At 36.9% G+C, this 16,536-nt stretch overlaps 1 long non-coding RNA gene across 5 annotated transcripts in view; it reads left to right on the top strand.

Annotated features, from left to right (window-relative positions):
- The window catches only part of LOC144576682 (uncharacterized), a 332,988-nt gene that overhangs the window by 34,121 nt on the left and 282,331 nt on the right, over positions 1–16,536 (top strand). For 4 of the 5 annotated variants that reach the window (XR_013519005.1, XR_013519003.1, XR_013519007.1 and 1 more), the window contains exons 2-3: positions 490–568; positions 7,182–7,214. This is a non-coding gene — a long non-coding RNA (uncharacterized LOC144576682). Of the gene's footprint in view, positions 1–489; positions 569–6,646; positions 6,722–7,181; positions 7,215–16,536 lie in introns of all 5 variants that reach the window. The other variant, XR_013519004.1, reaches the window with a different exon arrangement.

The following is a 16,536-nucleotide window of genomic DNA, read 5'->3' on the forward strand; positions in this document are numbered from 1 at the left end:
TTCTAGAAAGTAGTGTTTTAATCATCTGAGGGTTCATCTTGCCCACTTTTTAGAAAAGCTATTGTACTGGAAACGGTAGGTTTCCACAACGAAGAAAGAGTTGAATAATTAGAGGTATAGCTGAACAGAATGATGGGAGGAATTACTCAAATCAGCATCCCCAAGAATTCAGAGGCTAGAGTTTTATGGATAGTTTGGGGTCTAGGGAATGGGTGCTATGATTGGTTGGGTGTTGAAAATAAATGCTCAGTGACACAAAGAAAAATTAGCACTGAGACAAAAGATCTTTCAGCAATACAATTTTTACTTCCTAGACTTTGCTAGCCATTATGCCAGGAGAGTACAATGAACAAAGGAAAACACACAAATTTATTCCTTAGGCATTTGGGGTCATCCTTACTTCTGTGTTTGATCTCCATTGGTTGGAGCCAGACTTCACAATCTAAACTAAATTTCTATTGGCTAAAAACTTAAAACTTTTCTAAACAGGTAAAAGCAATGGAGAGCTGGGACATACCTGTGAGCAAGTCCAGCACAGATCTTGGTGAAAGTACAAGGATATGGAAAGGTACACATTCCTATAAGCATGACATGTCCAACAGTTACAAAGAATAGGGCTTAAGAGAAGAGTTATTAGCATACTTATGATTTATTCTTTAATAAGAAAAGAAACTTTTAAAAGGAACTTTTGTACTTCCCATGTTGGGGATGAAATCATAGGGATTTGAAAAATGGTCCTTGTGTGCTAAGCAGCCACTGGGTAGGAGCCATAGGAATGGCTGAGGTTGAGCCATGAGTCACAGGTCCAGGTGGGTTCAGTCTCCAGGATGCAAAAGTCTGAAAAAAATCTCAAAATACCAATCAGAGGTTCTATAACAGGGATATTACCTATAGGAGCAATTGGGAAAGTCATAAATCTTGTGACTTCTGGACACAAGATGCTGGAGCAGTGAGGGATTATGGAGAAGTAAGCTAGGGAACAATTGCTGATTATAATTTAACCATGCCAGCATTTTAGCAGAATTCATGCTCCTCCTATAATCCTAATCTCCTGGACTTTCATTAGTTTTACAAAGGTGGTTTAAATCTCTAACCAAGGTGAGGGCCAGTTTTAGAGTGGGAGTATTATCATACCCACTTCAAAGTTAAACTACAATATAAACTAAATTCTTCTCATCATTAGGCTGGCCTATAGCTAGGAACCAGTGAGGAGAGGCAACCTGTGAGGCTAGAAGCAGGATAGAGTCAGCCATGCTAGAATTCTCTCTGTTGTAGTATTTGCAAAGGCAGTTTCAATGTGACTTGAGTTGGCCTTTAGAATAGATGGGTAACTAGGATGGTCTTAAGTAAGTATTGTTTTTGGCTAGTTAGGATTAATCTGCTCCTGCCTTTTTGAGGATTCTTGTCTCCCTGCTTATTTAAAAGCAAAGCAAACCAGAAAAGGTAACAAACATACACAAAGCAAAGAAAAACACCTTAAAATCTATAGCAAGTTGGGAGGCCGAGGCGGGTGGATCACGAGATTAAGAAATCGCGACCATCCAGGTCAACATGGTGAAACCCCATCTCTACTAAAGACACAAAAAAAATTAGCTGGGCATGGTGGTGTGTGCCTGTAATCCCAGCTACTCGGGAGGCTGAGGCAGGAGAATTGCCTGAACCCAGGAGGCGGAGGTTGCGGTGAGCCGAGATAACGCCATTGCACTCCAGCCTGAATAACAAGAGCGAAACTCCGTCTCAAAAAAAAAAAAAAATCTATAGCAAGATTTGGGAGGCTGAGGTGGGTGGATCACCTAAGGTCAAGAATTCAAGGCCAGCCTGGACAACATAGTGAAACCCCATCTCTACTTAAAATATAAAAGAATTACCCAAGCATTGTGGTACATGTCTGTAATCCCAGCTACTTGGGAGGCTGAGGCATGAGACTAACTTGAACCTGGGAGGTGGAGATTGCAGTGAACTGAGATTGTGCCATTGCACTCCAGCCTGGATAACAGAGTGAGACTATCTCAAACAAACAAAACAAACAATAGCAATGAATAAATCTTACATTAAGCACCTGTTATAACTTAGGTCATTTTCCAGAAAGAAATTTAGTAGTTGAAAATGGCATAATCTCTCCCTGTTTAAAATATGTGCCCTAAAACTGTGGCTTTTTCATTTGACCTAATTTCCCTCAGAAAATAATCATCTTCAGACCTGGCAGAGGTTTTGGCTACAACTAGAATGTCAATATCATTCTTCATTATACCTTTATTTTCTGTTCCACTGCTTCCTTTTTTTCTTTTTGTGCCTCCAAATAGTTTCTCTCCCTCTCATGATGCATCTTTTAATGCTGCATTCGGTTTCTCAGTATACTAATCCATCATCCCTCATACTCTCTTGGTTAAGAATGAACTCAGTCAGGATTTAGTAGAACAGCTGTTTGTTCTATTCCCAATATTCAGACACATTTGCCCTCTCTGCTCTAGGAGTTAAACAGTGCTTATCTGGTTTTCATCATCCATAGCACCTTGGCATGCCCTTTCAAATGCCTCTTTTTTTCCTCTCTCTCTCCTCCACCTGCAACTCATTAAGATAATTGACTTTTTTAATTTTTATTTTAGCTGTAACATAAATTTTATTCCTTAAAGAATGTGACTGCCTGACTGGTTTTAAATGATGTTAAGGTGAATGTAATGACAAGCACTCACAGTAGGAGATGACATGGGGTGAATGGTGGGGAGTAGCAATTTCCATTTCAGTGAACAACATATAATGGGCTTACTCTGAGGGAGTGACTTAGAATAGACATTCCCAAGCACCTCCCCAGAGTAAGAGATATCGACACAGAAGAGAGAAGCAAAGAGAAGGTCATGGAATATCTATTGCAGGGATGGAGACAATTGCAACAACAAAAAGACCTACGATTGTATAAACTAGTGAAGGAAATACTAAGGCTCTGGGGTCTTAACAATCAACTTTATGTCCTGGATTTACTGCTTTCTTGCTGTGTAACACTGAGCAAGGTCAGGGGCTATAGCTCAGGTTTTGGTGGGGACAGATGGCAGGATGGGTGAGGGTGCATAAGGTGAGACCTTAGATAATGTAGAGGAACTCTGTGAATTAAAATAAAATTTTGATTTCGCTAACTGCAAAATAATCACTATGTTAGAGTACAGAGAATGTATATGATGAGTCAGAAAGGAATTAGAAAACAAATTAATAGGTTAGTGAAACAACGTAGGACCCATGAGTAAGACAATAGCAGTGGTAGTAGCAGAGATGGAGAGATAGATAGATACAATTACACGTATATATAACCATACATGTAACTACATATTAGTTACATATTACATTATAATATATAATTATATATGTAATTATATGTAACAATATATAAAATGTTATATATAATATTACTATATATAACCATATATAACTATATGTTATATGTTAAATAGATTTGTTTATAGTTATATGTATAAATATACAATATATATGACTATATGTAATATATAGTATATAATATATAGTTATATATTAAATAACTCTATATGATATACTATATATCATATAATATATATATTTAACTATATATCATACTTCACTATATGTACATATATAACTGTATATATCACATATAACTATATATCATATACTATAGTTATATATAATATACATGTCATATGTATTATATATAACTATGATATACTTGATATACTATATATATGATATATAGTATATGTTACATATATAACTATATATAACACATACGATATATACTATAGTATATATATATATATACTGTTGAATATATATATAGCATTGAACATATATATTCTTCAACAGTGTACTGTTGAACATATATATGACTATATATAACATATACTATATATGTTATGAATATTGTATTATATATATATACACACCATATACTATACATAGTAGTAGAGATAGATAGCAACCAATAGCAACAAATAAATATTCCATATATGGCATATGTTATATATAGTTACATGCATATATATACAGTTACATATAATTATATACAGTTTTAAATTATAAATGCATAAATATATTTATATGTAATCACATATAATTATATATAACATATGTATATAAACATTGTTAAATGAAATTTAGCCTAAAGCAGCCTCTTCACATATTTTAAAGATTCTTTATACAGAGTGAACCATACTCTAACTGGATGCATAAAACAGACTGCAACCTACTCTTGTGCCAAACACCAAGTTTTGTTGAGGCAGCCCAAATGTTCAAACTGGTTCACAAAGGATTTATTTAATATGCACAAATACCTTTAGATAAAAGAAATAACATTAGTGTTTTATAGCTCAATAGGGTGTCTACAGTTAATAATAATTCATTGCACATTTCAAAATAGAAGATTTGAAATATTCTCAACACAAAGAAATGGTAAATGCTTGAAGTTATAGATGTTCTGAATGTCCTGATTTGATCATTCTACAGGGTACACATGTATCAAAATATCACATGCACCCAGGCTGGAGTGCAGTAGATCTCAGCTCACCATAACCTCCACCTCCCAGGCTGAAGTGATCCTCCCACTTCATCCTCCAGCTGGGACTGCAGGTGCACACCACCATGGTTGGCTAATTTTTTGTAGAGATGAGGTTTTTCCATGTTGCCCAGGCAGGTCTTAAACTCCTGAGCTCAAGTGAATCTCCTGCCTCAGCCTCCCAAAATGCTGGAATAACAAGAATGAGCCACCACACTCAGCCAATTTTATTTTTAAAGAGAATAGGATAATATGAAAGGTATCTTCCAATGAAGACAGAAAAAAACATAGGTATCAGCTCTTGGAATCAGGAGACTTGAATCCCAGAGGTGGTTGTCTTACTATTAAGATACGGTCCTTGGATATACTGCTTAGCCTCTATGATCCTCCTCCTTCTCCCCAATGCAATGAAGTCCTTGGGCTGCTCTTCAAGGCAACTTAAAAGTCATGTATTTGTGGGAAAATAATTTTCCTATATGAACCCAAGTCTATCAAAAATTGGGAGTGAGTCCAAAAAGGAAAAAAAAATGATTATCGAGGTGATGTTATTTTTTGCATACCAATGATGAAGAAGTGGTTAGGGCATTTTTTCAACACCTCTAGATTTATAGTGTTATTGGAAATGCCATAAACAAGTATGTGACTCTGTCCTGCATGCACTGTGGGGAAGGGACTCTCAAAGTTGTTTTGAGATCTGCTCAGTGCTCCACTCATTTTATGAGATTCTCTGCATTTGGGCCTAGCCACACCTTTTTCTTACTAAGTAATCCACTTTATTATATTTTTTAATTTTAGCTATACTTTCTCTCTTTGAATATACTCTAAAAGTTCTGAGTTGGAAGAACCATGTTCAGGTGTGGGTACTCCCCTTGCCCTGTCCAGATGTTTGATTTCAGGGAAGCCAAGTGCTTAAGCATCAGCTAATTAGTCTTCCCTTTCTTTTACTCACCTTTTCTTCTTCATTCCTTTTCTTTCATCTCTCCCTCTTTCTTCTCATTCCCTATCTGCTTAGAAGATAAAAATCTAATTAAATATTGTATACACAACCTGGGATGGGGGAGTGAGGACCTCCCTAAATCTACTCCTTCACAAAAGTAACAAAAACACTACAAAAATTTGTCAAAATCAAGTTCTTCAGAGGCCAAAGGCTTGCAATGTTTTGAAAAGTTTTCATATTCAAGAAGAAAAAAGTTGAACCTTGGCAATAACAATGGGCTGTTTGCCTTTTCACTTGTCGTATTCCCATCTCTTCTCCAATTCTATAACAACTTTGAAAATCAGCAGCCTTAGCCATTGAAGGGGAAAGAACAATTTTGGACACCAAATGTAGTTCCCTTAATGTACAGAGCACCTTTGTGTGCATTTGTCCTCTATGGCATCACAAAGAACCAGAGTTTTGCAGTAGTTGTGGTAACAAATCTAACACTCTAGCAGGAGACAGGCTGAGTAGAAAGCCTCTCTACTACAAATTTGAAAAACATTCTTAAACAATTTAAAGATGTCCACAAACACATTTTGGGGACAAAAATCATAAAAGGCTTTCTCAAAGAGTGAAAATCTTAGGCAAGGTTGGCCATCTTGCTTGCTTGGATGAACAGAGAAAGTCACAGAAGAGGAAATTTGGGAGGTGGTGTTGGGGAACTATCAGTCTAATTGAATTTATTATCCCCAGAAGGGTTTTTATTTTTAAATTTTATACTTTTTAGGTTTTTGTTACAGTAGGTAGCAATCAGGTATAACCAGGGCAGGAGAGGGTTCCCCACCAACACACCTACTCAACCATCAGGTGATGATCATGCAGTTGTTAACTGTTTCTCTGAAGTGATAATTGATCACAGCTGGCACCTGGGAAAGGCAGCCTCCTAGTAGATAGAGAACACCTGAAACTGATCAGCAGCTTCCCCATAATGCCTTGGGAGTGAGAAGTACGGCACCGTCCCAGAAGTAGGCCAGTGTATAAAAAGTCATGTTAAGAGGTCAAAGCTGAGCACTTGGTCCTATTTCAGGTTTGTACTTTCCTTCTCTTTTTTCTTTCCTGCTTTTCCTTACTGTTCTAAAGCTTTTTAATAAGCTTTCATTCCTACTCTGAAACTTGCCTTGGTCTATTCTTCTGCCTGTACCTTTCAGTCGAATTATTTCTTCTGACTGGGCAAGCATTGAAATTGCCGAAGACCTGTCTGGATACACCATCAGTTAATCAAGGTAACTGGGATCTCTGCCACCACTAATAGTTTCTTTACATTTATTTTTTTCTAAAAGCTAATTTCAGTAGCAATATCACAATTATTACCTCTTTAGGAACGTTTGAGCAATCTAACATCCAATATGGGAAATAACCCCACTTCTGAAGATGTAAGTTTAATTAGTATTCTATCTATTCCATTTACTAAACCATGAATGAAGATTTTCTTAAGATGAGCCTCATAATCTCATGCAGTGTAGCAGAACTTATTGTCAGCTTAATTCTATGTATTCATGCACCTTTTGTACATATATAAATGTGAATTTAGACATGAGATGTAGCATCACCTTTCACCTACTGCTATTCTTGCCTTTCATCTCTGTGCCTGGTTACATATGAGTAGGTAGCTTCTGCTCTAAACAGAAGCCTCATCCAAATCACTTTATTTTCCTAATTTATGTCTTCTGGTTCAATTCACAGGAACAAACATGGGTGTATAACTCCTCTGCAAAGGTAGGCTTTCTCTTTCCTAATGGATCCCTCACCAGCCAGGTACCCCGCACTTTTCCATACTTTATTAATTAAGATCCAATGACCCAAAATGTTTTCTAACACTGTTTATAAGATTTCTCTTCACTCTGCTATATTTATTTGTGACACTTGTTCTGATTAGCTTCGTCATTCTTATTGCTACTATGCTAATTACTTTTATCACACATTTTCATTAGTAGCATTCATCTAATCAGGTAAAGATAACTCTTGTGAATTTTCTGTGAATTCCCACCTCCTCTACGCTACAAACCAAAGTGGTTTCTAGTTGAATTCATAAGTAACCCAATTTTGTTCCATTGTGACTGTAGTGGATACTTTGCATGATTTCTATCATTTTAAATTTATTAAGTTTTGTTTCATGGCATATGATGTGGTTTATCCTGGAATATCTGCATACACACTTTAGACATATGCATATTGTCATTGGTGTAATATTCTGTAGCTGTCTGTTAAGACTAGTTGGTTCATAGTTTTGTTCTAGTCTCCTCTTCTTTTCTTGATCTTCTGTCTTGTTCTACCCAATACTGAAGGTAATTTTCTGAATCTTCATTTCTGTTTTTGCTGTTCCCATTTTGGTTCTCTGTTACTAGGTATATATATTTATAATTCTTATATATTCTCGATGGATTAGCCCTTTTATCATTATACAAAGTCCCCTTTACCTCTAGCAATCATTTTAAAAAATTCTTTTATGTCTAATATGAATATAGCCATTTCAATTTTCCTGATGTTGCTGTTTTTACAGTATGGATGAGATGTTTTGAATATTTTAATTTGAAATAAGTTCCTTTCTGCCTTCATGACATAGAATATGGGGGCATTATTCAGAATCCTTTCAAAAAAATATTTTTAAATCAAATTACTTTTAATGTAGTGAAGTGTTTTTTTATATAAGTAAATATTTTTTTCAATTGAGATGCATAAAACCAATTAGGTCCCTATTTATCTCTGCTTGGCAACTGGCTACTAATGTCTCAGCATGAGGCTGAGGACGGCAGTACATGTTGCAGACTGCTCTATGTGTGATGAGGAGGCTGAGTGCCTTGGTCTGTTTTCCTGTCCTCACCTTGTAACTGACAGTTCCAGGAGTTAGTGAACTGCATTAAGCCTGAAAGCAATAATGCTTTATAAGAAGGTGGATTTCCAAAAATAAGTAGTTTTCTTTTCTTTAATCATGTAGGTTCAGTGATTAAATAGAATAGTAGAGCAGAGTAGTTAAGTTTGTCTTGGACTCAGAGGGCATGGCTTCTAAGTCTTGTTTTTACCCACAGTGGGACTGCGTTCATGTTACCTGACTTCTTGGAAGCATCATCTCCTCCTCTGGGAAATGCTGGTCATGAATGCACCTCCTGCACAAGTTGCAAAAAGGATTGAATCATGGGTGGTCAGTGATGGGAGGAAGAATAGTAGGAAATGCTGCTTTGGATGTTTTCTATGAAATCTCTCTGCAGACCAATAGCTGTACAATGAAGACAACAACATTGCTTAGTTTGAAAAGGTTCTGATAATCGACTAAGTTAATACAAAGGGTTTACAGCAGTGCTTAGTATATTATAGCTATGGGTTAGTTTTTAGAAACAAGCATATGTTAGACTATGACATTTATTATAATTCTTGAATTAGTATGGGCTATTCACATTATATTATCTTTAATTTTATTTTCATAATGACCTTGTAAAGTATTATTATACCTTTCACAAATGTCAAAACTGACACTCAAGCTCAGTGGAGTCCAGTTACATTGCATTACTCAGTATGTGGTGAAGACAGAATTGACTTAGTTGATTGACATGTGAGGTTGTGCTTTATTTTGAACACTGTCTGGAATAATTCCAGAAAATTCTATTTTCTATAATTTAAAAAATGAATCCTTTAATCACTGCTGAAAAACCACTCCTTTAAGTCGAATCAATAATCTTTTTTACTTAAATATGATAGAGCTAATATGCAAATGAGCCAGGACTGAAGGTTCTACTAATGGCAGGGTGTTTAAGTGGGTGCCCCACAGCATAAAGGGGCATTGGGCTTCACTGGTTCTTAGCCACAGGGAGATGGAGAGCTGTGGGCCTGAGTGTTTTCCTAGAATAATTCACTTTCTATAAGAATCCAGGGACTTCTCGTATATTTTTTAATCATCTCTGTTCTCTCTGAAAGGCCTGTGTGCATGTTTGAGAAAATGTGTTTGGTTTTCATGTGGTATCATTTTTATATAGGACCTTGAGGCTAAGCCATGATGGCTGCATTTAGTAAATAATGAATAATAAACAGAGGAGGGAAATATTGAAAGAAAAAAATCTGAATTTGCACAGACCCAATGAAATTAAATGGAACAAGTCTCTATCAATTTAAGCAAACATCATACAGAATTTAATACTCATGAAATTGATAAACTAAAAATAAAAAGATAAAAGCTACCATATATTAATTTCCTACTCTGAGCAGGTTACCTACCACACATTATCTTTACATGTCTTTTACACCAATCATGTAGAGCAGATGATTCTTTCATTTCGCAGATGTCAAAGCAGAAAATTAGAGAGATGAAGTAATTAAGCAACTATACAGCAAGTAACAGTAACAATCAATGCCGTTTATTGAGCTATTAGCATATGGCAGATACCGTTTCAAGTGGATATGAGGTATTTACTCATTAATTTAATACATATTAATATTATGCCTACCATGCATCAGGCACTGTTCTGAGCTCTAGGCATACAGCAGGGTACAAAACAGCATGCCGTCACACAGCTCATGTTTTAGCTGAGGAGACTATAAACAGAACGTAAATAAATGAGTTCATTTTATGTTAACAATTTTTTTTTTGAGACAGTCTGGCTCTGTCGCCTAGGCTGGAGTACAGTGGCATAATATCAGCTCACTGCAACCTCCACCTCCTGGGCTCAGCGATTTTCCTGTCTCAGCCTCCTGAGTAGCTGGGACTACAGGTGTCTGTCACCATGCCCAGCTAATTTTTGTATTTTTAGTAGAGATGGGGCTTCACCATATGGGTCAGACTGGTCTCGAACTCCTGACCTCATGTGATCCACCTGCCTCGGCCTCCCAAAGTGCTGGGATTACAGGTGAGTCCCTGCACTCAGCCTATGTTATAATATTGTAGTATATAAATGCTATGCAGAGTAATACAGCAGGGGAGGGGAACAGAGAGGGCTGAAGGGTGTACAACTTAAAATAGGATGGAGGGCATTTTGGAGAAGCACGTGAAGAAATGGTGTTCAGCACTCAAGATGAAGCACTGATGAGTTACATCTGTGCAAATCTAGTAACCTGTCACTGCAGCAGGGACCAGAATTAAAACAGGTTAAGAGCACGAACAGTGTACAAAGGGAGTATCTGACTTACAGGCTTACACAGAGCCTGGCTGTCATGTTCCTTTTCCCATTCACTACTATAGTGTAGTTGTTAAGAACGGATTCTTTAGAAACAGTCCTTCTTGGTTCAAATAGTATCTCTAGGGGAGTGCCTGTGGCAAACTCTTTAAGCTCACTGAAAAGTTTCCTTAGCTGTGGGTTGAAGAAAGTGATAAATTATCCCTAAAATGAGCTGAATGATTATGTCTACCCACAATTCCTATGTTGAAATGCTAACCCCCATGGTGATGGTGTTGGGTGGAGGGCCATTTGGGAGGTGATTATGTCATGGGGGCAGAGGCTGTATGAATGAGAATAGTGTCTTAGGTCTCTCTCCCTTTCTACAATGTCAGGACACAGCAGAAAGGCATCCTTTTTTGAGCCAAAAATCAGGTCCTCACAAAACAACGAATCTGCCCTGATTTTTTACTTCTCATCTTCCAAAATTGTGCGAAATAAATTTTGTCCTCTTTAAAAATTGACAGTTTATGGCATTTTGTCCAATGATAGCAGTCGGAATGGACTACAGCAATGTCCCATAAGGTGCTGGTAGGGTTAGTAAGTCCTTTGATCTCACTTTCTACCACTCAACTCTATCACAGACTCTTCTGAATGCTGGCTGCCCTACATCCCATGCTCCCATCCAATTCTGTCAGGGATACCCCTGTTTAAGTCCTTTTCTCTTAAGTAGGATTGGGGAGCTACCTTCTCAGTATATGTGCTGAATAAGCAGTTAATATACTATGTCATGATCCCCAAAACTAGAGTCTGTGATACAAAAGATATAAGTAACACGTCTCTCTCAGCGTCATTCACAATGACGTGCTTATAAAATTCATTTTCACTTTCCCCACAAACCTAACCTCTGATGTAATAAAATTATTTGTTCTGGGGGCTGAGGTGGAGAAACATTTTCATCAGAATAAGGGAAAGATTAACCCTGATTGCAGAGTGCTGCTTCATAATGTGGACAGTAAGAAGTGTGTGTCATAATCTGTAAACTCACTGGGGTGATTCTTGACGATTCTTACAGGTGGTGAGAGTGAAGGGGCCATGCTAGTAATCTTGACCAAACAGTGCGAGGCGCCTGAGGACATGAAGTACTTAAGGATAAAATTCTGGATCATTCTACTAGGAAAGCAAATTGGTTTAGCCGAAGTGAGCAATTTTATAATTTGGGGTGGAAAAGAAAAATGATAAAAATCAATTATTGCTTCAAGTCTAGCTGCAATAGGGATTCTAATTTATCTTATTAATCCTTTGTATGAAATCTTTCCATAGGTTTTAGTTGGCCATCAAATCAAAGGAAATTCTGTGACAGGGTTGAGGTAATATAAGAAAAAATTGAGACAGAGAAGAGCAAGGAGTGGGCTGCATTGTGGCCTTTGTGCACCACGTCATATCCTCTGAACCCACCTTGTATTCTAACCATTGCTGGGCTAATTCTGCATAGGTGTTAATCAATTCACACAGGTGCAACCTGCTGGTGATTTGCTTTGGAACACTTCCATCCTAGGGCTTCTTTCACTTTGTGGCATGCCATATCCACAGGAACCTGCTTGTCACTCATCATGTGCATCAAAAAATAAATAGAAGTTAGTGCTCCTGTGGTCACTTTGACCAAGTAAGGGAAGGAGTCAATGAATGAATCTTCCCTTAGCCCCCCAGGCAGCTAGATACTTGTCAGAAAACCCTGTGGTGATAGACAACTAATAAATGATTTGGCTGTCTCTCCCTTCTTGTCCACCTCCTGACCCTGCTACCTATAATGAAATAAAAATGTGCTTTTTAAACAATTCAAACATTTTATGATAAGGATAATTTCAATTTCAGGGTTTGAATTAGGAAAAGGCAACTAAAATATTGGTACTCCGTGCCATCACTAAGCAACCTAATGCAAATATCAATCTCTCTACTGATTCTTCAACAAGCCCCTCACTTCTGCTTGATCATCTCTGGGACCAGAACCTTGTTCACCCAGAGGCACATTAGTGTTTTCTTCTTGACTTCATGATAGCCAGGAAGAAACATGATTTTATTTTATTATATTATAATCATAATCTGTTTTTGACACAGGGACTTGCTGTGTCACCCAGGCTGGAGTGCAGTAGATCTCGGCTCACTACAACCTCCACCTCCCAGGCCAAAGTAATCCTCCCACTTCAGCCTCCCAAGTAGCTGGGACTGCAGGTGCACACCACCATGGTTGAGTAATTTTTTGTATTTTTCGTAGAGAGGGGGTTTTTCCATGTTGCCCTGGAAGTTCTCAAACTCCTGGGCTCAAATGAGTCTCCTGCCTTGGCCTCGCAAAGTGCTGGGATAACAAGAGTGAGCCACCACACTCAGTTCATTTTATTTGTAAGGACCAAGGATAATATGAAAGGTATCAGCTCTTGGAATCAGGAGACTTGAATTCCAGCAGTGGTTTTGTTACTATTAAGATAAGATCCTTGGATAAATTCTTAATCTTTAGATCCTCCTCCTTCTACCCACTCAATGAAGTCCTTGGGCTGCTCTTCAAGGTAACTTAAAAGTCATGTATTTGTGGGAAAATAATTTTCCTATATGATCCGAGTCTATAAAAAATTAGGAGTGGGTCCAAAAGGAAAAAAAAAAATGATTATCAAGGTGATGTTATTTTTTGCATGCATACCAATGATGAAGAAGTGGTTAAGGCATTTTTCCAACACCTCTAGTTTTATGGAGTTATTGGAAATGCCATAAACAATTATGTGACTCTGTCCTGCATGCACTGTGGGGAAGGGACTCTCAAAGTTGTTCATTGTTTTGAGATCTGCTCAGTGCTCCACTCATTTTATGAGATTCTCTGCATCTGGGCCTAGCCACACCTTTTTCTAACTAAGTAATCCACTTTATATATTTTTAATTTTAATTATACTTTTTCCTTTTTGAATATACTCTAAAAGTTGAGTTGGAAGAGGCAAGTTCAGGTGTGGGTACTCCCCTGCCCCTGCCCAGGTATTTGATTTCAGGGAAGCCAAGTGCTTAAGCATCAGCTAATTAGTCTTTCCTTTCCTCTCTTTTACTCACCTCTTTATCTCTTCCTCTTTCTTCTCCTTTCCTATCTCCTTAGAAGATGAAAATTTAATTAAATATTGTGTACACCACCTGGGATGGGGAAGTGTGGACCTCCCTAAATCTATCCTTTACAAAAGTAACAAAAACACTACAAAAATTTGTCAAAATCAAGTTCTTCAGATTTCTATAGATTAACCAAAGGCTTGCAATGGTTTGAAAAGTGTTTATGTTCAAGAAGAAAAAAAGTTGAACCTTGGCAATAACAATGGGCCGTTTGCCTTTTCACTTGTGGTATTCCCATCTCTTCTCCAATTGTACAATGACTTTGAAAATCAGCAGGCTGTTAGCAGTTGAAGGGGAAAGAACAATTTTAGACACCAAATGTAGTTCTCTTCCCTTAATGTACAGAGCACCTTTATGTGCATTTGTCCTCTATGGCATCACAAAGAACCAGAGTTTTGCAGTAGTTGTGATAACAAATCTAACACTCTAGCAGGAGACAGGCTGAATAGAGAGCCTTTCTGCAATGAATTTGAAAAATGTTCTCAAACCATTTAAAGATGTCCACAAACACATTTTGGGGACAAAAATCATAAAGGGTTTTCTCAAAAAGTGAAAATCTTAGGCAAGTTTGGCCATCTTGCTTGCTTGGATGTACAGAAAAAATCTTAGAAGAGGAAATTCGGGAGGTGGTGTTGGGGAACTATCAGTCTAATTGAATTTATTATCCCCAGAAGGGTTTTTATTTTTAAATTTTATACTTTTTAGGTTTTTGTTACAGTAGGTAGCAATCAGGTATAACCAGGGCAGGAGAGGGTTCCCCACCAACACACCTACTCAACCATCAGGTGATGATCATGCAGTTGTTAACTGTTTCTCTAAAGTGATAATTGATCACAGCTGGCACCTGGGAAAGGCAGCCTCCTAGTAGATAGAGAACACCTGAAACTGATCAGCCGCTTCCCCATAATGCCTTGGGAGTGAGAAGTACGGCACCGTCCCAGAAGTAGGCCAGTGTATAAAACGCCAAGTTAAGAGGTCAAAGCTGAGCACTTGGTCCTCTTTCAAGTTTGTACTTTTCTTCTCTTTTTACTTTCCTTCTTTTCCATACTGTTCTAAAGCTTTTTAATAAGCTTTCACTCCTGCTCTGAAACTTGCCTTGGTCTCTTCTTCTGCCTGTACCTTTCAGTCAAATGATTTCTTTCGAGGAGGCAAGAATTGAAATTGCTGCAGACCCATGTGGCTACCCCACCAATAAATCAAGGTAACTGGGTTCTCTGCCACTGCTGACAGTTTCTTCACGTTTTTTTTTTTTTTTTTCTTTTTTTCCTAAAAGCCAGTTTCACTAGCTATATCTCAATTATTACTTCTTTAGTTACCTTTAAGCAATTTCACATTCATTATGGGAACTAACCACTTCTGAAGATGTAATTTATTTAGTATTCTATCTATTCCACTTACTAAACCATTAATGAAGATTTTCTTAAGTCAGAAGATCAAGAAGAGAAGAGGAGACTAGAACAAAACTATGAACCAACTAGTCTCCTCTTCTCTTCTTGATCTTCTGTCTTGTTCTACCCATTACTGAAGGTAATTTTCTGTATCTTTATTTCTGTTTTTGCTGTTCACATTTTGGTGCTCTATTACTAGATAGAGATATATTTATAATTCTTACATCTTCTTGATGGATTAGCCCTTTTATCACTATACAAAGTCCTCTTTAACTCTAGTAATCATTTAAAAAAAATTTCTTATGTCTAATATGAGTATAGCCACTCCAGTTTTCCTGATGTTGCTGTTCATACAGTTTTTTTCACCCCTTTATTCTCATTTGATTTGTGTCTTTGAATTGAATGTGTTTTTTCCTGTAGACAATGTTTTGTCATATTTTTAATGCAGTCTGACAGTCTTTTTTTTTTTTTTGTAAGTAAAGATAAAGTCTTGCTGTGTTGCCCAGGCTGATTTTTATTTAACTCCTGAGCCCAGGTGATTCTCTTACCTTTGGCCTCCCAGAAAGCTAGGATTACTGGCATGAACCACCAGGCCAGGCCAGTCTGTTTTTATTTATTTAATCCATCTACATTTAATGTTACTGATATAGCCAAATTTATATATGGCATTTAAATTTTTGTTTTCTATATATTTCTTTTGTATTCTTTCTTCCTTCTTTACTACTTTGTTTTGCACTCTTTTGAAATCTTAGTGTTTTAATTGTATTAATGATTATTTTAGTATTTATTTATGATTTCTGCATGGTTTACCAAATACTCCTTGACTTAAAAATAAGCTTTGGATTTATGCTAGCTCAGTTCCAGTAATATATGAAAATATTTCTCCTATATAGCTCTATTTCACTTTGTAATATTGTTACACATATGACATCCACTAATGTTAGAAATCCCACCATACGTTGTTATAGCTATTACTTTTCCATCTGTCATCATTTCCTTAGAACATTACAGCTTTGCTCCCACCCACCTCTCTTGTACTATTTTGGCACATATACATATATTATATTGTTCAGAAATACATAATCTATATATTATATGCTTTCTTTTAAAATAAAAAAATGAGAAAAGATACACTTACAGTGTCGTCTATAGTTTAAATAATTACCTTTTTAATTGGTGTTCTTTGTTCACTTACATGGTTCCTAATTATGAGGTTACTTTTGCTTTTGGCCTGAAGAACGTTTTTAGTATTTTCTGTAAGGTAGGAGTGCTGGCTACAAATTCTCTCAGCTTTTTCTTTTCTGAGAAAGTCTCTATTTGCTTTTATTTTTGAGAGAGTGTTTTGCTGGCTATAGGAGTCTAAGAGTCTTTGTTTCATTTGCTCCCTTTGAGCACTATGAATCTGTTATTCCACTGCCTTCTGTC

This window comes from Callithrix jacchus, chromosome 6 (genome assembly GCF_049354715.1).
Source record: "Callithrix jacchus isolate 240 chromosome 6, calJac240_pri, whole genome shotgun sequence".
NCBI lineage: Eukaryota > Metazoa > Chordata > Mammalia > Primates > Cebidae > Callithrix > Callithrix jacchus.